Below are 24,373 nucleotides of genomic sequence, written 5' to 3' on the forward strand. Positions count from 1 at the left end.
TCGATCGAGGTCAAACTCTTTTCTTTGGCAAAAGCCCTTGGCCTTAAAGGGTGTTATTTCGAATTTAACTAAATAGCAACCCGTCGTCGTTCGATCGAGGTCAAAATCTTTTCTTTGGCGAAGGCCATTGGCCTTAAAGGGTGTTATTTCAAACTTATCGAAATAGTAACCTGTCGTCGTTCAATCGAGGTCGTACTCTTTTATTTGGCAAAGGCCCTTGGCCTTAAAGGGTGTTATTTCGAACTTATCGAAATAGTAACCCGTCGTTGTTCGATCGAGGTCAAACTCTTTTCTTTGGCGAAGACCCTTGGCCTTAAAGGGTGTTATTTCGAACTTTTCGAAATAGTAACCCGTCATCATTTGATCGAGGTCGAACTCTTTTCTTTGGCGAAGGCCCTTGGCCTTAAAGGGTGTTATTTCGAAGTTATCGAAATAGTAACCCCCCGTCGCTCGATAAAGGTCGAACTCTTATCTTTGGAAAAGGCCCTTGGCCTTAAAGGGTGTTATTTTGAACTTACCGATATAGTAACACCGTCGTTGTTCGACCGAGGTCAAACTCTTTTCTTTGGCTAAGACCCTTGGCCTTAAAGAGTGTTATTTCGAACTTATCGAAATAGTAATCTGTCGTCGCTCGATAAAGGTCGAATTCTTCTCTTTGGTGAAGGCCCTTGGCCTTAAAGGGTGTTATTTCGAACTTATCGAAACAGTAACCCATCGTTGTTCGATCAAGGTCGAACTTTTTTCTTTGGCGAAGGCCCTTGGCTTTAAAGGGTGTTATTTCGAACTTATCGAAATAGTAACCCATCGTCAGTACCAGTTTTTGGAGAATCAGACATTTTCTGGGGGAGTCCCAGTTCGTTTGACTTTGCTTGCATCATAGGGTGCAACGTCGGAGAATACGAAACGTTGCTATTTCGCTTAGGCTCGTTCTGTGCACACATTATAGTTTCCTTGTCTGACGCCTGCCTTCCGACTTGGAGGTGTCACAGACGGGCGGTATTTCGGTTGTTTTGTAGTAGTTTTTTGTTCTTTAATTGAGATATTTCTTTACTCGCTCGTCCGCGCGGCCTTTGTGTTCCTTCTTGAACAAAGAGCAGAAGGTGAGTTAAAACGATACTTTCCTTACCCCCACCCGGTGTTCTGATGGAGGAGAACATGTTGGTAATGGTTTTCATCTTGTTTGGAATTTTGATGGTTGATGGGGCGAAGATTTCTAGATTTTGTGATTCTACTTGGCTCTCCTCCCCCTACCGTGCTTTGCCTTTGTCCCGCGTGGGTTGGGTTTTTCCTTAGTGCTCTTTTCGGTGGGTGATCGTATTTCTTGTCTTTGATCTGGGAGAGACTAGGAAATTTCACTAAGAAATCCTCACAGACGGCGCCAAATTGTTTGACTCAAAAGATATCGGAACCTTTTTGAATAAATCAATCAAAGAAAATGAAGGGATAAATCTTAGTCAGACATAATAAATTCCAAATCAAAGAGCTAATAGTATAGATAATACATAAGATGAAAGAGATAAAGTCGATCTTATTGAAATTCGACATTGTGGCTCCCATCTGATAATACATAAGATTAACATCATTATTGGCTTCCATGACCTCATTCCTAGTATTGCATAACCTAAAGAAGTTTTAATTTCCACCCCTCTTTCATGTATAAATACTGTTAACGCACTTGTACAATATTATGATTTGATTCCCAGGGATGAACCAAACTGCTATTGGATGAAAGGGAGACATACTGGACTGAATTTAGGGGTCCACTCTTAGGCATACACATGGAATATAGAAGAGTTGTGTTCTCACTTTAACTTACGACTAAGGAGGTAATTAGCTAGCAACCACTAATGTTTGAGATTGGATGAATAGTGTCCCTCCGCCGTTAAGTAGAAGTTTCAAAATTAAATCTTAAAAATAAAGAAAATTAATAATAAAAAGGTGTTCGCAACAGTCGGTCGAATGATCATTAAAGTAAATTTCGGACACATATAGTTATGAAAAAAAAAAAAAAAAAGTTAGCTAGGAGACAGCAACTTAAAGAAATGAAAATAGAGCAAGACAATTTTTAGATTACATTAGTTTTTTAGCTCTTTTGAATTCGTATAAAGAATACCCTCTTTTCATGAGTCTACTTTAGTTTTCACGGAGGTCTTGGTCCAGACACCCCTCTTATTTTGTTTTATTTTATTACTGTAAAATAAAATCAGCCGCGTACTTAGTTTGAAAAAAAAAAAAAAAAAAAAACTGACGCTTCCTTATAACTAGCATATAGGAGAATCCAACTTTATCTTTAAACGGCTGATTAGGAATTTGACTTTATTCAGTTTGTCATTTTTGAAAGGGCACCCACCCCGTCTATCGTATCATATTTCTTCACGTGGAAGGAACTAGGATTACAAGTCATATCCTTTACGCAAGCTATAGCCAGCAGCTACCAATGAACATGGGTGACAAATTAAGCGGATAATTTTGAACATAGGCTGCGTTTATATTAGTACATCTACAAGTTTATAGATCAATTTGGACTGCATATGTGATCCCAATTGACCCATTAGAAATTTATCAAATATAAACATATTCTTTATTTGCTTTGTTTGTTATAGTCATGATAAAAAAAAAAAGTTTATTAGTTTGATTGATAATTAAGAATTATAAAAGAACATATAAATAAAGGATTTTTTTTTGAATTGAGGTGAATAAGCTATGGCCAATTATATTTAAACGGATCCATATAGGGGTGTCAATGGTTCGGTTCGATCAATTATTTTGTAAAATTTATACCATATTAATTCTTAGATTATTCTAATTTGTATAACCAAAATTAGACTTTTCAAGACCGTCACAGTCATCTTGATTTCTCTTTGATATCGATACGATTCGGTTACTTTTCGGGTATTTTATAAATGTCTAAGAGTCGCTAGTAGAAGTTCGGATGCGATAACATACGCACTTACATAGGACTTTACCAAAACTCTATAGACATTTATACTATTTAAAAGGCGATGAATCAAAGGAATATGAAAGATGAGCAGAATATAGATCAATCCTACAATTCTACAACAACATAAAAGAATTAAGCAAAAATAAGAGAAATATAAGTCACACGAATGAGTATTGTATATGCCGAGCATTGTTCCTCAAGTTAAAGACTTCTTGTACTTTTCTTCGTTGATAGATTCTGGAGTTTAGGAGCACTGTTTTCTTTCCGTAGCTTGTGACTTATGACATTCCGGATTTTGGGAGAGTTTATGTACTGTTCTGAAGTGATTATTGTATATGCCGAGCGACATCTAAATTCCTTGGTTTAATTTACTTATTATCGATAACTTTTATATTTTTGTTCCTTTTTCTGCAAATGTTAGGCTTACCTAGTCGTAAAGACTAGGCGCCGTCACGACGGTTCACGGAGGGAGAACTAGGGTCATGACAATACCAAAATTACTCAAATCCGATGCCAAAACCTTAATTAAAACCCCAAAATTCAGTTTAACACCTTTTCAATTTCTTCCCCAAATTTCTCAACCCAAATCCTTAATTAAACAATGAAATTAACTATGGATTAGTGGATATTAATCAAAAACAAGTCAAGAATCCTTACTCAAATGTTTCCTATGAAAATCCCTCAAATATTTGTCTCAATACAAGCTCTCAAAGTCTTAAAATGAAAATGAGATCAAACCTTCGATTTAGCCTTTTTTCTGCCCAGTCAATCTGCATCTGTGAGGGCTTGGCCACATCTAGGCTCCGCACCTGCGAAAATTCCATCACAGGTTCGATTCCAACTTAAGCTCAGAAGGCTCGCAACTGCGGGCCTCTTAACGCTTCTGCGGTCCAAGGCTTGGCTAGCCTTTCTGCTTCTGCTCTCCCTCCATCGCCCCTGTGAGTCCAGCTTCTGCAAGACTCTGACCGGATCTGCGGTCCCAGCTGGGCAGGCCCAATTTCGCTTATGCGGCTCGATGGCCACCTCTATGGTGCCGCACCTGCGGCCCAAAGTGCACATGTGGGATTGCACCAGGTACAACAATGCTTCAGTAATTTAATACAACTCCAAATGATCCGTTAACTACTCGAAATCAACTCGAGGCCCCCGGAACCTCAACCAAACATACCGACAAGTCCTAAAACATGTTACGAATTTAGTCGAGCCTTTAAATCACATCAAACAACATCAAAAACACGAATCGCACCCCGATTCAAGCTTAATGAACTTTAAAACTTCACACTTCTACAAGAGATGTCGAAACCTATTAAATCACGTCCGATTGACCCCAAATTTTGCACACAAGTCATAATTGATATTATAGATCTATTCCAACTTTCGAAATCGGAATCCGACGCCGATATCAAAAAGTCCACTCCCGGTCAAAATTCTCAAAAATTCAACTTTCGTCATTTCAAGCCTATTCAGCTACAAACTTCCAAATCTCAATCTGGACACGCCCCTAGGTCCAAAATACCCAACAGAGCTAACATAATTGATCAAAATCCATTCCGGAGTTGTCTTCACTTAATTCCAACTATGGTCAATGTCACAACCCGGGATTTCCACCCTCAAAAGTCGTGATGGCGCCTACTAATGTGAGCTAGGCAAGCCAATCATTTAACTACTTATTTCATTACTTAATTATTTCTTTAAAACAAATATAAGACGATAACACGAAAACAACAGAACTTTAAATAATTAAGTGAACGATAACAATTAAATATCTAAAATCTACATCTATTACAACTCTTAAACCTAAAGCACCCAAAACCTGGTGTCACAGTGTCACAGACGGTATACGATTTACTACATATAAAGTCTGAAGAAAATGACAATACACTATTTTTGAATAAAAGGAAAATGAAACAGGAAATAGGAATAGAGGAGACGCCAGGTCCTGCGGACGCCTGCAGATCTACCTTGGATCTCCGCGTGGACTGAAGGTAGCCTCCACACTACGGTCCAAAACCTGCTCCAGGATCTACACATAGCACAGAGTGTAGTATCAGCACAATCAACCCCATGTGCTGGTAAGTGTCTAGCCTAACCTTGGCGACGTAGTGACGAGGCTAGGACCAGACTACCAAATAACCTATGCAGTTCAAATACATATACAGCGGAAAGAAATACAGAAATAATCAGTCAATATGGGAGGGGAGCATGCTCTGAGGGAGATAACAATTTCGAATAGAAAGACATCAAGTAATGAAAGAAACAATATAACTCAGATATCAACAAAGAATCAAAAATCAATAAATATACAACATCACCCTTCGTGCTTTTACTCTCGTCCTCACCAAAGCAATCATATAATAAAAATGTACACGGCATCACCCTTCATGCTTTTACTCTCTTTCCTTACCATATAATCAATATAATCAGCACGGAATGGTACATCGTGCGGCACGACATCACCCTTCGTGCTTTACACTCTTTCCTCACCATGAAATCAATATAATAGGCACGAAATGGTAAATCATGCGGCACGACATCACCCTTCGTGCTTTAACTCTCTTCCTCACCCAAACAACAATCACAAACAATAGGGCAAGGGAATAAATGAAATTTGAAATAAGAATCCCGGCAAGGGAACAACATCAATAACATCAACATCCCGGCAAAGGAGATAACAAATAAATCAACAATAGCTCGGCAAGGGTGACAACATAATGATCTCTTCTCTTTCTCACGTTTACTTCACAATTCACTTCACAACTCGAGCCAATGCTCTAGAGGTTCAATTATCGCTTATACTTTCACAATTCGTTATACAACTTGAGCCAGTGCTCCTCAATGTTCATAGGTCACAAATCCTTTCACAAACTTTATACAACAATTAGAAACCACCACTAAGGCATGAAAGAAACAACGAAGCATGATGATTACAATAAAAAGACTCACAGACATGCTAGACACCAACGTATAGATACCTGTCACCATACCTATACGTCGTACTCAATAGTTACCACATAGCAAATAGGATTCAACACCTAATCCCTCAAGGCTAAGGTTAGACCAAACACTTACCTCGATGCCACGAACACAATTCACGATGTGACTATAGCTTTACCCCTTGATTCCACCACCAATTCGATCGTATCTAGTCACAAATTACTTAATTACATCAATAAATGCTAAATGAATCAACTCCAATGCATGAAAATGAGTTTTCTAAAGTTTTACCTAAAAAGTTAAAAATCGCCCTTAGGTCTACATGGTCAAAACCCGAGGTTCGAACCAAAACTCGATTACCCATTCCCCTACGAACCCAAATATCTAATTTGTTTTGAAATCGGACCTCAAATCGAGGTCCAAATCCCCAATTTTTTAAAACCTGGGTTCTACCCAAAACACCCAATTTCCCACATAAAAATCATTGATTTGAGTTGAAATCATGTTAAAAGATGTTAAGGAGTGAAGAAAATGAGTTAGAAAGCACTTACCAACGTTTTGGAGAAGAAAGGTTGTTTGAAAAATCTCCTCTTATGTTTTTGGGATTTTGAAAAATGAAAAATAATTGAAAATCCCGTCTAAATATACTACTATTAGATGCCATGTGCGGACCGCACAAAATCAACTGCGGCCGCACAGCCCCCGTGTGGACTGCAGTGACATGCGTTAGTGTTTTGGCCCTAACTTTCTCTACAGATGTCCAAATTGTGATTTAATTAACTTTCTGGAAACTAGACACGAAGGGTTACAACTTTGGTTTTTGAATCATCTCACAATTCCTTGTATATCAAAAGATATAGGATTCCGAAGTCGGACTAGTGAACCTGTGCGGACCGCACAAATTCAACTGCGGCCGCACAGTCACCAGTGCGGACCGCACTAGCAGGTTCAGAGATTTGCACTTCTCTGAACCTCCAGTAGCCATGTTTTAAGCCTAAGACACCCCGGAACCTACCCAAAACTCACCTGAGCCCTCGAGACTCCAAACCAAATGTGCATACTAACTCAAAAATATCATATGGACCTACTCGTGCGATCACATCATCAAAATAACATGTAAAATCATGAATTAAACCTCAAAACTCAACATTTTCATCAAGAACTCTCAAAGTTTATAACTCTTCAATCGGAAGTCTAACTTACGTCAAATAAACTCCGCTTTTTACCAAATTTCACAGTTATCTTTCAAATACTATAACAAGTTTGTACCAGACTCCGGAACCAAAATACGGGCCCGATAACAATGGTTTCAAACATTAATTTTTTTATTTATTTCTTACATAATTCAGTAAAATAATTTCTTTCAAAAATTGATTTCTATGGCTTGGGACCTCGGAATTCAATTTCGGGCATATGCCCAAGTCCCATATTTTACTACGGACCTCCCGGGATCGTCGGAACACGGATCCGGGTTCGTTTGCTCAAAATGTTGACCAAAGCCAATCATAATCAATTTTGTTTAACTCTAAAATTTCTAATTCTCATATTTTCACATAGAAGGCTTTCCGGATGTAGGTCCGGACCACACACGTAAATTAGGGTAGGGTAAAAAGGAAGTTTTTAGGTCTCGGAACACTGAATTCACTTGCAACACAAGTGATGACCTTTTGGGTCATCACATTCTCCACTTCTAAAACAACCGTTCGTTCTCGAACGGACATAAGAAGGAAGTACCTGAGTAGGGAAAAAGATGGGGATAACGGCTCCGCATATCAGACTCGGACTCCCAGGCCGATGCCTTAGTGGGCTGACCTCTCCACTGAACACGAATAGAAGGAAAACTCTTTGATCTCAACTGACGAACCTGCCGGTATAGAATAGCTACCGGCTCCTTATAAGATAAGTCCTTGTCCAACTGGACAGTGCTGAAATCTAACACGCGGGATGGATCGCCGTGATACTTTTGAAGCATGGACACATAAAACACTGGATGCATGGCTGATAAGCTCGGCGGCAACGCAAGTCTATAAGCCACCTCTCTCACTCGATCAAGAATCTCAAACGGGCCAATGAACCTAGGGCTAAGCTTGCCCTTCTTCCCAAATCTCATCACGCTCTTCATAGGCAACACTTAAAGCAATACCCGCTCACCGACCATGAATGCCAAATCACGGACCTTGCGGTCGCCATAACTCTTTTGCCTGGACTGAGCTGTACGAAGCCTATCCTGAATAATCCTGACCTTATCCAAGGCATCCTGAACCAGATCCGTACCTAACAACCGAGACTCTACCGGCTCAAACCATCCAACCGGAGACCGACACTGCCTACCATATAAAGCCTCATACGGAGCCATCTGATTACTCGACTGGTAGCTATTGTTGTAGGCAAACTCTGCTAAAGTCAAAAACAAATCCCACGAGCCTCTAAAGTCAATGACATAAGCACGGAGCATATCCTCCAAAATCTGAATAGTCTACTCGGACTGCCCGTCCGTCTGAGGATGAAATATTGTGGTCAACTCAACCCGTGTGCCCAACTCTCGCTGAACTGCTCTCTAGAAATGGGAGGTAAATTACGTACCTCGATCCAAAATGATAGACTTGGGCACACCATGAAGGCGAATAATCTCTCGGATATAGATCTCAGCTAACCTCTCGGAAGAATAAGAGACTGTCACAGGAATGAAATGCGCTGACTTGGTCAGCTTATCAACAATAACCCACACTGCATCGAACTTCCTCTGAGTCCGTGGGAGACCAACAACAAAGTCCATAGTGATACGCTCCCACTTTCACTCAGGAATCTCAATCTTCTGAAACGAACCACCGGGCCTCTAATGCTTGTACTTAACCTGCTGACAATTCAAACACCGAGCCACATATGCAATGATATCTTCTTCATTCTTCGCCACCAATAATGCTGCCGCAAATCCTGATACATCTTTGCGGCGCCCGGATGAATAGAGTACCGGGAACTATGGACCTCCTCTAAAATCAACTCTCGAAGCCCATCCACATTAGGCACACAAACTCGACCCTGCAATCTCAAAACTCCATCATCACCTAAGGTAACCTGCTTGGCACCTCTGTGCTGCACCATGTCTCTAAGGACACACAAATGGGGATCATCATACTGCCGCTCATGGATATGCTCCAATAATGAAGAACGAGCGACTATGCAAGCTAACACATGGCTGGGCTCAGAAACATCCAACCTCATGAACTGATTGGCCAAAGCCTGAACATCCAAAGCAAGCGGTCTCTCACGGATCGGAATATAAGCAAGACTGCCCATACTGGCTGACTTCTTACTCAAAGCATCGGCCACCACATTGGCCTTTCCCGGGTGATATAAGATAGTGATATCATAATTTTTCAACAAATCCAACCACCTCCTACACCTCAAATTCAACTCCTTTTGCTTAAACAAATACCGAAGACTCTTGTGATCTGTGAACACCTCACATGCCACGCCATATAGATAATGCCTCCAAATCTTCAACGCGTGAATAATGGCTGTCAACTCCAAATCATGAACCGGATAGTTCTTCTCATAAATCTTCAACTGCCGCGAAGCATAAGCAATGACCTTGCCATCCTGCATCAACACTACACCAAGTCCAATACGAGATGCATCACAATAGACTGTATAAGGCCCTAAACATGTGGGCAAAACCAACACTGGTGCCGTAGCCAGAGCTGTCTTAAGCTTCTAAAAGCTCACCTTACACTCATCCGACCATCTGAACTGGGCACCCTCCTAGGTCAACCTGGATGCCCTCTACTGATACAACATGACCCAGGAATGCAACTAAACTCAACCAGAACTCACACTTCAAGAACTTAGCATATAACTGACTATCCCTCAAGGTATGAAGAACCACTCTAAGATGTTGCTCGTGCTCCTTCCGGCTGCGGGAATAGATCAAAATATCATCAATGAAGACTATCATGAATGAAGCCAAATAAGTCCTGAACACTCGGTTCATCAAATTCATAAAAGTTGTTGGGGCATTTGTCAACCCGAATGACATTACCAAAAACTCATAATGCTCATACCGAGTGCGAAAAACTGTCTTAGGGACATCGGATGCCCTAATCCTTAACTGATGGTAGCTAGATCTCAAGTCAATCTTCGAGAATACCTTGTCACCCTGAAGCTGATCAAACAAATCATCAATCATCGGCAATGGATATTTATTCTTGATTGTAACCTTGTTCAACTACCGGTAATGAATACACATTCTCATCGATCCGTCCTTCTTCTTAACAAACAACACCGGCGCACCCCAAGGCGAAACACTCGGCCTAATGAAACCCTTATCAAGTAAGTCTTGCAACTTCTCCTTCAACTCCTTCAACTCAGGCCACGCCATATGATACGACGGGATAGAAATGGGCTGCGTGCCCGGAGCCAAATCAATGCAAAAGTCAATATCCTTGTCGGGTGGCATACCCGGCAGGTCTGAAGGGAATACCTCGGGAAACTCATGAACAACGGGCACAGAATCAATAGAAGGAACCTCAGCACTAGAATCACGAACATATGCCAAATAGGTCAAACACCCCTTCTCGACCATACGCCGAGCCTTCACATAAGATATAACGCTACAGGTAGAATGACCAGGAGTCCCTCTCCACTCTTAATGAGGTAAACCCGGAAAGGTTAAGGTCATAGTCTTGGCATGACAATCCAAGATAGCATGGTAAGGTAATAACCAGTCCATCTCCAATATGACATCGAAATCAACCATGTCTAGAAGTAGCAAATCTACACGAGTCTCAAGACCCCCAATCACGACTATACATGAACGATGGACTCGATCTACCATAATAGAATCACCCACCAGTTTAGACACATAAACAGGAGCACTCAAAAAATCACTAGGCATGGCCGAATATGGTGCAAAATAAGATTACACATACGAGTATGTGGACCCTAGATCAAATAACACTGAATCATCTCTATCACAAACCAGAACCATACCTGTAATAACCACATTTGAAGCCTCAGCCTCGGGACTGGCTGGAAGAGCATAACATAAGGGCTGGGCCCCACCACACTGGACTACATCTTTGGGATGGCCTACTGCTGGCTGGCCTCCACCTCTAATGGCCTAAGCTCCACCTTTAATACCTCTACCTCCACCTCTAGGACCTCTACCCCCACCTCTAGCTGGCTGGGCCAGCTGTGGGACACCTGGTGCCTAAACTATGGCACGGGAACCCTAATACTGAGAGCTACTCGGTGCTCGAGGGCAAAACCTAGCAATGTGACCCATATCACCACAAGTGTAGCAAGCCCTCGGCTGCTGAGACTGCTGGACCTGACGACCTGAATGACCACCCCGGAAACTCTGAAGTGGCGGTGCATTGATAGGAGCAGGTGGTACACTGTAGGACTGTTGATCAGAATACTGCATCTGAGGACTACATCCACCTAAAGTACCATGAGAAACCTGAAGTGCTGACGGAAAAGGCCTAGAAGGATGGCCTCTACCATATGAATCCCTACCTCCAGGCGAGGTACCACTGAATCGGACTGAATTACGGGGCCTCTTGTCCGACCCATGACCACCTCCCTGTGATATAACCATCTCCACTCTCCTGGACACATTGGCCCCTCCTGGAAAGATATCTCACTCCTTGCCTCCTTAGCTATCTGAAGACGAATCGGCTGAATAAGTCCATCAATGTACCTCATCACCCTCTCTCTCTTGGTGGGAAGTATGATAAGAGCATGACGAGCCAAGTCGATGAATCTGGTCTCATATTGGGTAACAGTCATAGAACCCTGCTAGAGGCGCTCAAACTGCCTCTGATAGGCCTCTTTCTGAGTGATAGGGAGAAACTTCTCCAGAAATAGCTGCGTAAACTGCTCCCAAGTCAAGGCTAGCAATCCGGCTGGTCTAGCTAAGCAATAATCTCTCCACCAAGTCTTGGCGGATCCAGATAAGCGAAAAGTAGCGAAATCGACCCCATTGGTCACAACTATCCCATGTTCCTAAGAACCTCATGATAGTTGTCTAGATAATCTTGGGGATCCTCAGTAGATGCACCGCTGAAAGTAGCAGTGAAGAGCTTGGTGAACCTATCCAACATTCACAAATCATTGGTAGACATAGCTGCTCCATTGCTGGTTTGAGCTACCATACCCGGCTGAACTGCACCAACTGGCTGAACCGCTGGAGTCTGAAACTGGGGAGCTACTTGCTCCGGAGTGCGAGTAGCAGGAGTCTGGGCTCCTCCTCTAGCCTGAGAGACGGCTGGTGCTACAGGAAGCAAGCCTGCTCGGGTGACACTTTTCATGAGGCCTACCAGACAGACCAGATCATCCTGATGAACTGGGGTAGCAATAAACCCCTCTGGGACCTGAGCTGGGCCCACCAGAACTGTTGGGCCCGGAACCTCATCATCAAAGTCAACCTGAGGCTCCGCCGCTGGTGCTGCTGCTTAGGGCTGAGCTCTGCCCCTACCTCGGCCTCTAGCACGGCCTTGGCCTCGCCCTCTGCCCCTCGTGGGAGCTCTTGTTAGGGGCTCGGGCTGCTGGTCAGTGGATAAGGAAGCGCGTGTTCTCGCCATCTGCGAAAGAACAGAGTAGAAATTCAATTAGCATTGAGAAACTAGACCGCACAACAGGAGAGAATAAATGTGAAATTTTTCCTAACTCTGTAGCCACTGGGGGATAAATACAGATGTCTCTGTACCTATCCCTCAAACTCTACTAAGCTTGTCTGTGAACTGTGAGACCCATGTAACCTATAACTCTGATACCAACTTGTCACGACCCAAATTTTCCACCCTCGAGAGTTGTGATGGCACTTACTAATATGAGCTAGGCAAGCCAATCATTTAACTACTTATTTCATTACTCAATTATTTCTTTAAAACAAATATAAGATGATAACATGAAAACAACGGAACTTTAAATAATTAAGTGGACGATAACAATTAAATATCTAAAATCTGCATCTATTACAACTCTTAAACCTAAAGCACCCAAAATCTGGTGTCACAGTGTCACAGACGATATAAGATTTACTACATATAAAGTTTGAAGAAAATGACAATACACTAATTTTGAATAAAAGGAAAATTAAACAGGAAATAAGAATAGAGGGGACGCCAGGGCATGCGGACGCCTGCAGGTCTACCTTGGATCTCCGCGTGGACTGAAGGTAGCCTTCACACTACGGTCCAAAAGTTGCTCCAAGATCTGCACATAGTGCAGAGTGTAGTATCAGCACAACCGACCCCACGTGCTGGTAAGTATCTAGCCTAACCTCGGCAAAGTAGTGACGAGGCTAGGACCAGACTACCAAATAACTTGTGCAGTTCAAATACATATATAGCGGAAAGAAATATAGAAATAACCAGTTAATATGGGAGGGGGAGCATGCTGTGGGGGAGATAACAATTCTGAATAGAAAGACATCAAATAATGAAAGAAAGAATATTACTCGGATATCAACAAAGAATTAGAAATCAACAAATGCACGTCATCACCCTTTGTGCTTTTACTCTCGTCCTCACCAAAGAAATCATATAATAAAAATGTACACGGCATCACCCTTCGTTCTTTTACTCTCTTTCCTCACCATATATTCAATATAATCGGCACAGAATGGTACATCGTGCGGCACGACATCACCCTTCGTGCTTTACACTCTTTCCTCACCATGAAATACATATATAATAGGCACGAAATGGTACATCATGCGGCACGGCATCACCCTTCGTGCTTTACACTCTTTCCTCACAAAACAAACAATGCACGACATCACTCTTCGTGTTTTAACTCTTTTCCTCACCCAAAAAACAATCACAAACAATAGGGCAAAGGAATAAATGAAATTTGCAATAAGAATCCCGGCAAGGGAACAACATCAATAACATCAATATCCCGGCAAGGGAGATAACAAATAAATCAACAATAGCCCGGCAAGGGTGACAACATAATGATCTCTTCTCTTTCTCACTTTTACTTCACAATTCACTTCACGACTCGAGCCAATGCTCTAGAGGTTCAATTATCACTTATACTTTTACAATTCGTTATACAACTTGAGCTAACGCTCCTCAATGTTCATAGGTCACAAATCCTTCCACAAACTTTATACAACAATTAGAAACCACCACTAAGGCATGAAAGATACAACGAATTCATGATAATCACAATATAAAAACTCACGGGCATGCTAGACACCAACGTATAGATACTCGTCACCATGCCTATACGTCGTACTCAACAATTACCACATAACAAATAGGACTCAACTCCTAATTCCTCAAGCTAAGGTTAGACCAAACACTTACCTCAATGCCACAAACACAATTCACGATTCGACTATAGCTTTACCCCTTGATTCCACCACCTATTCTATCGTATCTAGTCACAAGTTACTTAATTACATCAATAAATGCTAAATGAATCAACCTCAATGCATGAAAATGAGTTTTCTTAAGTTTTACCCAAAAAGTAAAAAATCGCCCCTGGGTCCACATGGTCAAAACCCAAGGTTCGAACCAAAATCCGATTACCCATTCCCCCACGAACCCAAATATCTAATTTATTTTTAAATCGGACCTCAAATCGAGGTCCAAATCCCCAATTTTTGAAAACCTAGGTTCTACCCAAAACACCTAATTTCCCCCATGAAAATCATTGATTTTAGTTGAAATCATGTTAAAAGATGTTAAGGAGTAAAGAAAATGAGTTAGAAATCACTTACCAACGTTTTGGAGAAGAAATATTGTTTGAAAAATCGCCTCTTATGTTTTTGGGGTTTTGAAAAATGAAAAATAATTGAAAATCCCGTCTAAATATACTACTCTCAGATGCCTTCTACGGACCGCACAAAATCAACTGCGACCGCACAGCCCCCGTGTGGACTGCAGTGACATGATTTAGTATTTTGGCCATAACTTTCTCTACAGATTTCCAAATTGTGATTTCTTTACCTATTTGGAAACTAGACACGAAGGGCTACAACTTTTGTTTTTAAATTATCTCAAAATTGCTTGTATATCAAAAGATATAGGCTTCCGAAGTTGGACTAGTGAACCTGTACGGACCGCACAAAATCAACTGCGGCCGCACAGTCACCTGTGCGGACAGCACAAAAACTTGTGCGGACCGCACTAGCAGGTTCAGAAATTTGCACTTCTCTGAACCTCCAGTAGCCATGTTTTAAGCCTAAGACACCCCGGAACATACTCGAAACTCACTCGAGCCCTCTGGACTCCAAACCAAATGTGCATACTAACTCAAAAACATCATATGGACCTTCTCGTGCGATCACATCATCAAAATAACATGTAAAATCATGAACTAAACCTCAAAACTCAACATTTTCATCAAGAACTCTCAAAGTTCATAACTTTTCAATTGGAAGTCCAATTCACATCAAATAAACTCCGTTTTCACCAAATTTCACAGTAATCTTTCAAATACTATAACAAGTTTGTACCGGGCTCCGGAACTAAAATACGAGACCGATTACAATGGTTTCAAACATTAATTATTTACTTTATTTCTTAGATAATTCAGTAAAATAATTTCTTTCAAAAATTGATTTCTAAGGCTTGGGACCTCAGAATTCAATTCTGGGCATATGCCCAAGTCCCATATTTTACTGCGGACCTCCCGGGATCGTCGAAACAGGGATCCGGGTTCGTTTGCTCAAAATGTTGACCAAAGCCAACCATAATCAATTTTTTTAACTCTAAAATTTCTATTTCTCATATTTTCACATAGAAGGCTTTCCGGATATAGGTCCGGACCACGCACGTAAATCAGGGTGGGGTAAAAAGGAGGTTTTTAGGCCTCGGAATACTGAATTCACTTGCAACACAAGTGATGACCTTTTGGGTCATCACAGTCAAATTAGTAGAACTTAAGCTTCAATTTTAGGGACTAAGTGTCCCTTTTCACTCTGAAACCAAAAATAAATCCTCCCAGCAAGTCACATAAGTATAAAATGAAACAAAGAAAATAGTAGATAGGGGATCGGGGCTAATTCTCTCAAAACAACCGGCCGGATCGTTACACTAAATAATTCATTACAATTCATTTATTAATTTGATTCATTTAAATCAACTTAAATGTAGTACAATCATTCCATTTAATACCAATGCCAATAAGAAACGATAGGATTTTGGACATTCAATGAGGTGCACAAGTACATTCCAAATAATGGGGTACCTTAGGCTTAACAGAGCTATTCAGCCATCAGTTGTGCCTAGTAACTGTAGTACAATCTGATTTATGTGGCTTCATGTACAAAAACAATATAATTGCGTCCTAAGATCTATTGTCTTAATATTTCATTTGATTTGTCGCGATCCAAAATCCTACTAAGTCATGATGACATTTAATCCAATTTGTCACACGAATCAACCAAAACAAATACAACTCAAGCCGAAGATTATCATATAAATAATAAAGTAAAAATACAAAATTTAACATAAATTATCCCAAGAATGATAATCACTAAGTAATGAAAAATCAAGAAATAAAATACATTATTTGTAAGGCCTCGGAAAATTTCACTGTGTAATTTAAGGTTTTGTGGTGCCGAGTTAGGCTAAAGTGTTCAGAAGTAGTAAAAATTTATCTTCGCAGCGAGCAAGCTCGTAGCGGTTCGGACTTTTTGAGTTGGAGAATGCACTGAGGAGTGGATGAAATTTTTTGGCAGAAGAATGCAATTCTGCGGTCCGATTTGCGGCCGTAGAATCGATATGCGGACCGCACTCCTGTTGCAAAAGTGAAGCAGAAGTCAAGCTTAGTTGAGGACCATTATGCGACGCATTGTGCGACCGTAGATCAGGTCTACGGTGCATTCTGCGACCGTAGATCAGGTTTACGATGCATTCTGCGACCGCAAAACAGGTCTGTGCACCGCAGACCTGCCGCAGACCCAACCTGAAATACCCCAGTTTTGAGCACCAATTGTGCAACCATTTTGCGGGCGGCACATCTGTTATGCAGCCATTGTCGCATACCCGAGTCGGAAGGTCCATTTTTCTATTCTTTAACTCGACCCCATTTTGATAAATAGCATTTGGGGCTTCATTTGGGACGATTTTCTGGAGAGTTTAGAGAGTGGTAGGAACATTTTAGAGAGAGAAGGAGGGAACCCAACATCTTAATCATCCAATCTTGCCCAAGTCTTTAAGAATCAAGGAAGCTAGCCACTAGATTATCATCTACCCGGGTAAGTCCTACTCTTAAGCTTTCATGCAAGAGGTTATACGTCCAAATATATTGTGGGGATGGAAATAGGTCATGCATGTGACACTAAGTTATAGTATGTGGGATTAATGAACTAATTTGGGTAGTTTCTTGTTGAAATTGGTTGAGGGAAGAAGGGATTTCTAACAATGTAGCCCATGTCACATGTTAGGTGTTTGATGAAAGAGTTACACCATAGGAATCCTTCTAATTATTAACCGATTTTTCACTATCTTCCTATAGATTATTATTGCTAGAGGTGTTGGTACGTCGTAGTAACTTAAGGAAAGCTCAACAAGGTATGTTAGATAAACTTTCTCTCTCAGAATTGAATTCCATAATGTTTTTGTAAGTTTAAGTATGATCGACTCAAAATCCCTAATTTCTACATTCTGGGTTATCCCCTATAAATTTATAAACTTGATTATTTCGAATGAGCTTTATATCAAAAGATAGATGTTTAAAGTATGGTTTTCTTATTAAAATGGTATGGCTTTGAGTCGTATTTTAAATGATAACTAGTATACCATTGGGTGAGAAAAACTCGATATGTTTAATACTCCTAATTGCTCCTACGTGTACCTAATGACTTGATTGAGTATGTCTTGCTGTTGATAATCTACAAAGATGTTTAAAAATGAAATAAGTGAATTGGGAAAATAGAGTGTGGCCAACATGCCAAGAATATAAGTTATAATTGTGGCTAGGGGTACTAGGGAAATGCATAGAGGTAATAAGGATTATGAAATGAGCCTCGACTCAACTGTTTCAAAACTACTTCGAAGATAGAATTGCCTAAAAACTTTCGGTACTTAATTCATGCCCATAAGTGGCTAATAATGCTTTGCCTTATAAATACATCCAATGTGACTCGAGTTCATACATACTCCGGTATTAAAATTGTACATTGTCGTGATTGGAAAAGAGCAATTCAAGAATAATTGATGTATTTGCTTGTCTATGACTTTGATGTGTGTTTTTATTGTTGGTTGGTATGTCCCTACATTTGGGAATAATCCTTTGTGTTTAACGTTCTATTACTAATGAATGGTATATGATTTTTGAAGCACTCTATATGCTGGTAATTGGTGATGAACCTTGAAATTAAATAAAGTGAAAGTATGGAGTATGAAATGCGGTCATCGTGCCATGAATAAAGAACCTTGTGAAAGGCCCAAAGAGTCAAGGAGATATTTTTAATATGAATGGTTGAAAATACTAATAAAGATCTATATAATGTGAAAGATTCTGAGATGAATGCATTTCTATCTATATTACCTTTATGTGCAAATCAAACTAATTGTTTTTGGGAGTCATTAGCAAAATCGAGGAAGGGTGGGTCATAAGGCCCATACCTGAAACTACATGTGCCGGTGTAGGGGTGGATTGTGATTATTCCTCTCATTTGGGATGAAATTAGAATATTAATGAAAATGTGATCATTCCTCTAAATTGGGGTGAAACTGGTACCTGTGAAATTGGAAAAGAAAAAGTTAACTCACACGGTATATGTGGGGAGGCGGCCTAGCTGATTGGGTGGAGATCAGACGCTATATTGCGCATATGGTGGTACTACTCTTGTAACAACTTTCTTTCGCATCACCATGTCGAACCACATTATCCGTGGGTAGATGGCCTAGCCGATCGAGCGTGATCAAACTCCGTGCTAACAAAGACGGTGGTATATCGGAGCTAATGATCTCCCAACCAAATATATATATATATATATATTATTTCCGTACTTTAAAAATCGTTATGTTTCAATAGGACATTTGGATATTGTTGATTGTGACTTGCTGTTTCTATGATTTGTTTTCTTATATGGTTATTCTATTTTGAAAGAGGACTTTTAGCTATACATACTAGTGCTATTCAACGACACTAACGTCCTTTTTGTCGGGGGCGTTGTATTTTTAATTGATACAGGTGGTTCCACAGCTGGCGGCATCGATCAGTGATAGCGGTATACTCTTTCCAGCTGACTTGGCGAGTCCGCCTTCATTTCAGGGTCTTGTACTTTTTTTTCCTCATGTATCTTTTGTTCATTTTCTTATCATGTTTTGAAATATAGCTGGAGCCTTGTTACCGGCATTTTCTTATTATTCTTCAGTTGTACTTAGATGCTCCGTAGACAGTTTGTGGGTGGTGCTTGATTTTGGGAGTGGAACTGAAAATGTTGGTATTTGGCAAAATATATTTTTCATTAAATCTATAAACTTGTAATGTTTTGTTAATATGAATGAAGTTGTTAATGGAAACGAAATGGAAGTCGAAATGAAATACTTTTCGAATTTGATAATGGAGTTCATCTCCTCTTTATTCATAAATTAGCTTGGGTAGAATGAAATCTAACAGGCTTGCTCAGTCGAGTTTACTCAGTTGAGCGCCGGTCGCGCTCCTCGATTTTTGGGGCGTGACAGTGCTGATACGAAGAAAATATATCATCCATTTAAAATATACAAAACAAACATTCATGGTTCTAAACTACCATGAACAAATGGCAGTTAAAAACTAGAATTTTTAATATATCTTCGATGCTCGCTCATGAACTCTGTAATAGCTCAGCTCAAATATCTGTACACATACAAAAGTGTAGTATGAGTATGCAGAAACAGAATTCAATAGGTATCCCTGACTATTTTCTAATAAAGTAGTGATGAGGGTCAACTCAAAATACTCTCCTTATAAACTTTTATATTTCTTATACCTAGTAGCAATAGAGAAAGTGTACAGAAGCAGCATAACAAGCTGACACAGCTAAAGCATATAACAATATGCACAAATAGAGCAAATAAAGTATTACACCTTATCTCGATCAAGCAAGTCTCATACTTGTATCAATGTATCAAAATAACATACCTAGTGATATGCACAGTCTAAGCATGTAATATGATGCATGCTTTCTCAACAAATAACCCAATGCATGCATGCAATGCATCGAAATGACATATATTAATCATATGTACAGCTAAGCATATAAAAATATATGAATAGGCATAAGAATTCACTTAAAATATAATAAAGCTTTCACTTTTATGCTTAAAGTCATCAACTAGTATCATAATCAAAAAAGTAACTCGTGGATTTATGTGGATTTCTGAACCTCCACGTATGAAACATGGGAGGGCGACTCCAGAGGAATGGATCCTTAGTCACACTCAACGAGAACGTAATTTTACACGCCTAAAGATACATGCAATGACATGCCCAAACAGAGACCTCAATAGGAACATGCAATAACATGCCCTAATTGATACCTCAACAAGAACATGTAATGACATGCCTATATATATATATATATATCAACAGGAACATATAATGACATGCCCAAACTGATACCTCAACGAAATGTAAATGCACACACACCCAACAACTCAAATGTTTATACAAAAATCTCAAATAAGCACTGAAGATAAAATATATGTACTAACAAGATGCATATAAGAAATAATATATGACTAAGTAGTTCATCTTATAAAACAGGTACATGAACTCTATAATGTTAAACTAATATGTAAATGATGCCTATAATGTTATACTATCATGAACAAGATACTCAAGTAGTCATACAATAATTAATCATGACATACTATTTCCTATCATGTTAAAGTAGCATATGAGAAACACCTGAAATATGATACTAGCATGTGAAGATGCATAAATAGTCATAGCACAAGTAAATTAAGTAAAGCATGTGAAGCATATCCATCTACCCAAGTGTAGAAGCACATGGTATACGTATATACGCCTGTTACCTCGCATATACGTTATCCTCAAACATGTAGCATGGAGAAAATAAGACAATTTGGGGGGAAAAAACCTCACTGAGGTTAAGTCTCAACTTACCTCGGCTTTAGCCTAGTTCTATTTTCAATAATCGTATTTTCTTGATCTAAATCCATCATACGAACTCGCTCTAACCCAAATATACTTCAAGATGCAAAATAAAGTTATATGACTCAAAAATAGACTTAGTTCAAAATAAACAAAAGTCAACACCAAGTCCACATAAATAAGATTCAAACCCTATTGGCCCAACCTTATGAGTTAAAATATATAGTTAGATTCTCAGTCCAAATTCAGTGGTATTTAGACCATCAAAAATACATTTTTTCCTTCAAGTCAAAAGCTCTTATTTTCATCTTTTAAAGATGAGCTTAAATTAGTTTTAATAATTAATATATAGTAGTCTATGAACTAGGTCCTTTGAATATATTTAATGTACTAATAAATAAGGTTAATGACTTATAAAGTAGGTATTAAAAGAACTAATAAGTCCCTTGATGCGCGTTGATCAGGAGCTACAAACTGATTCCTTATGCCAGCTGAAAGAATTTGTTTGCAAGAAGGATTCAATTTATAGAAACACTTGCATGGGAGGAATGGCATGTGAAGTAGAAGGAAAATTAAGCCCTACTAGGATTATTTTCCTAAATTAATTTCTTTTAGATTTTGGTGCAAAATTAGAGAAGTATTTCGGCCCAACTTCATTCCTATATAAAAAATCACATTGTTACTATTGAGACTGTCGCGCCCCCTTTTTCTCGCGAAATCGGGTTTCGACATTTCTGGGACAACTCCTTTTGAGAGGGTAGAAAATTGGAATTGAAAGAGTCGCCACCTAACGGATTAAGGTGTATTAGGGCACCTAGAGCAGATAACTCATGTTACTAGATTATATTACCAGAGATCGGGTAAGGGCTCGAAATTACCTTGAGGGGAAGGTGTTAGGCACCCCTCGAGGTCCACAACGGTGGGTCCCGACCGAACTTAACTAATGAATTAGTCTAATAAAGAAGTGAGAAGAATATTTAATAGGGATGGGGGTCCTAAATTTTTTAGCCTAAAGGATTAACCCGTGCAACATAAATAATACTTTGTAACTCCCTCGAGTCGGGGTGTTACTCATATTATTCAGCGGGCACAGACTATCATCTCCTGCTACCCGATTACTATCTTTAAGTTGTTACCTAAAGCTCTCTAATTGATTCTAGTTCGATCCTTATGCATGCACTACCCGTCCCTTACCTATGGCCCTGGAGGTATTAGGACCTATATTTGGGATAGTTCTAGACCCAGCCTACGTTGCTCAAAAAATTAAAAGCCCAGGAGACAAACAAAACAATTAGAACTTTCAGATAGCAAGCAAATATAGGCTCATATTGACCTCCACATATAAACAACAAAAGCACGCAATTGATACAACAAACCTTATTAACCTTAAGATCCTATAGGCAGGATGTCTATACGAGAAAACAGAGTATAGAGACAATTTTATTAAGGCAGGTGTTACAACTTTTTGTTTGCCTGCTGATTTTTATTCAGCATGATCTGGGTAGTTCAGGCAGTAATACATTGTCACACCTCCTTTTTCCTACCCATGAAAGGGATATAAGGGAGTTTTTTCCAATTTAAGTGACAATCGAAACAGAATTATTTATTTAAAATTCAAAGTTGCCACTTTAGATAATTATGGTGTCCCAAGTCACCGGTTTAAAATTCCGAATCGAGGAAGATTGACTCTTATTTATGGTCTGCGAACACAGAAATTCGGGTAAAGAATTCTGTTAACCCGGGAGAAAGTTTTAGGCATTCCCGGGTATCGTGGTTTTAGCACGGTCGCTTTGATCATACTTGGCTTATTAAATTGTCTAATTATTTATTTTAGAACCTATGTGCATTTACCTCTTTTAATTAAAAATTATCCTAAAACGAGTCACGCGTACGTGTGTCCATTTGTTTGGCGCGTCAAAAATCATGTCACGCAAACGTGTCCACAATTAATAACGCTTTGTTATTATTAAGATTATTTGGCCAAAGTCATGCAACGTGTACCTTTTTTTAACTTTGAAAATCATAATTATGTTAGGCGAACGTATACATAATCGCGATAATTTGATTAATTAAGAGCGCCTAAAACTCCTATCAAGTTCAATGTGGCTACTAAACATATAACTCCAAAGATACTTTTAAAAATCTTGTTAATTTCCTCCAATCCAAATTCATTGTTCAAACCAATACCAAAACACCTCTAAACCAACTTAAAAACTTCGTACAAATCCAGCAACAGGTATCCAAGGTAGTGTACATTCACAACATTCTTAACATTAGACTGCCACTTCTTTGCTAATTCCCTAATGTGAGTGATGGAAGTGTCATTATCATATAAGTTTATTTGCTTAGGTTATATGTAAAATCAATATTTGGATGGCAGAATAGATTTTGTGTGACACCTAGTTTCGACTGAATATCCTCATCTCATCAGTGCTTTAGCAATTCATCAACAATCCAAACATCAATAAAACAAACTATTACACTAACAATAACAATGTAAATGAACAAAATAATCAGTCGAGAAGATGCGAAGAACGGACCTTTGGTATAAATCAACCAAATTGTAATTACAAGAGGTTAAACAACTCGACGATTCTTGACCAGAGCTTTCGCCGGCGAATTCGGACATAACCGGCAACTCAAAACCTCAACGACCTCTATACCGGAACCTCTCACTATGTTTTTTGTAGTTGTTTGCAATGGTTCAGGGTAGTTCTTGGAGTCGGTGGTTCGCTGTGTTTGTGAACTGGTTTTCACGATGATTATACAACTGAAGCAGTAGCGACGACTTGTGGAGTTACAACTGTTTTGGTGTCTTTTTGGAGCTACTTTTGGGGAGTGTTTTGTGGCTGGTTTCCAGCGGTGATGTGAGGGACGGAGTTTGGGTGGAAACGGAAAGTTGAGGGTGGTTGTTTTTTCTCTCCAAAGATGGGAGATGGCTGCCGATGTATCTGCTTTTTTTTTTTAAGTAAAAGCCATGGAAATGGCTGCTTTATTTTTTTCGAAGAAGACCGATCGGGGGAGGGGGGTCTCTGTTTTGTGTAAAACGGCGGATGCTTCCGTCTCTTAAGGATCTAGGCGTTAGGGGTCTAGGTCTTGGGGTCCTCTCTCTTATTCTGTCATGTACTTTTTATCCGTAGGGTTTCTATATAATAAAAGATATGACCATATGGGCTTGGAGAGGAAAGAATATGTGAGCCCAAGGAGAAAAAACATGTTACCCTCTTATGAGACTTTCTAGAAGCTACTACCAATAATCTCTATGAATTGTTTGCCAAAAAAAATCATAAGAAAAACAAATAAAATTTGTTATGAAAAGATTTCCTTCAATCAGATGGTGGTCACGTGAATATGGGGTAAAATGGGAAGCTAGACATATCATTTTATAGCCAAATTAAGAAAATTCTAATACTACTTAATACTTATTAA

The 24,373-nt window shown here is 39.6% G+C and overlaps 1 long non-coding RNA gene across 1 annotated transcript; it reads right to left on the bottom strand.

Moving 5' to 3' along the window:
• Positions 1-19,401: 19,401 nt before the first annotated feature.
• LOC107821485 (uncharacterized) lies at positions 19,402-24,072 on the bottom strand. The gene is made up of 2 exons (XR_001656148.2): positions 23,485-24,072; positions 19,402-19,684 (listed from the first exon to the last, which is right to left on the bottom strand). It is a non-coding gene; the product is annotated as an uncharacterized LOC107821485 (long non-coding RNA).
• Between the last annotated feature and the right edge of the window lie 301 nt (positions 24,073-24,373).

Source organism: Nicotiana tabacum, chromosome 6 (assembly GCF_000715075.1).
Source record: "Nicotiana tabacum cultivar K326 chromosome 6, ASM71507v2, whole genome shotgun sequence".
Taxonomy (NCBI): domain Eukaryota; kingdom Viridiplantae; phylum Streptophyta; class Magnoliopsida; order Solanales; family Solanaceae; genus Nicotiana; species Nicotiana tabacum.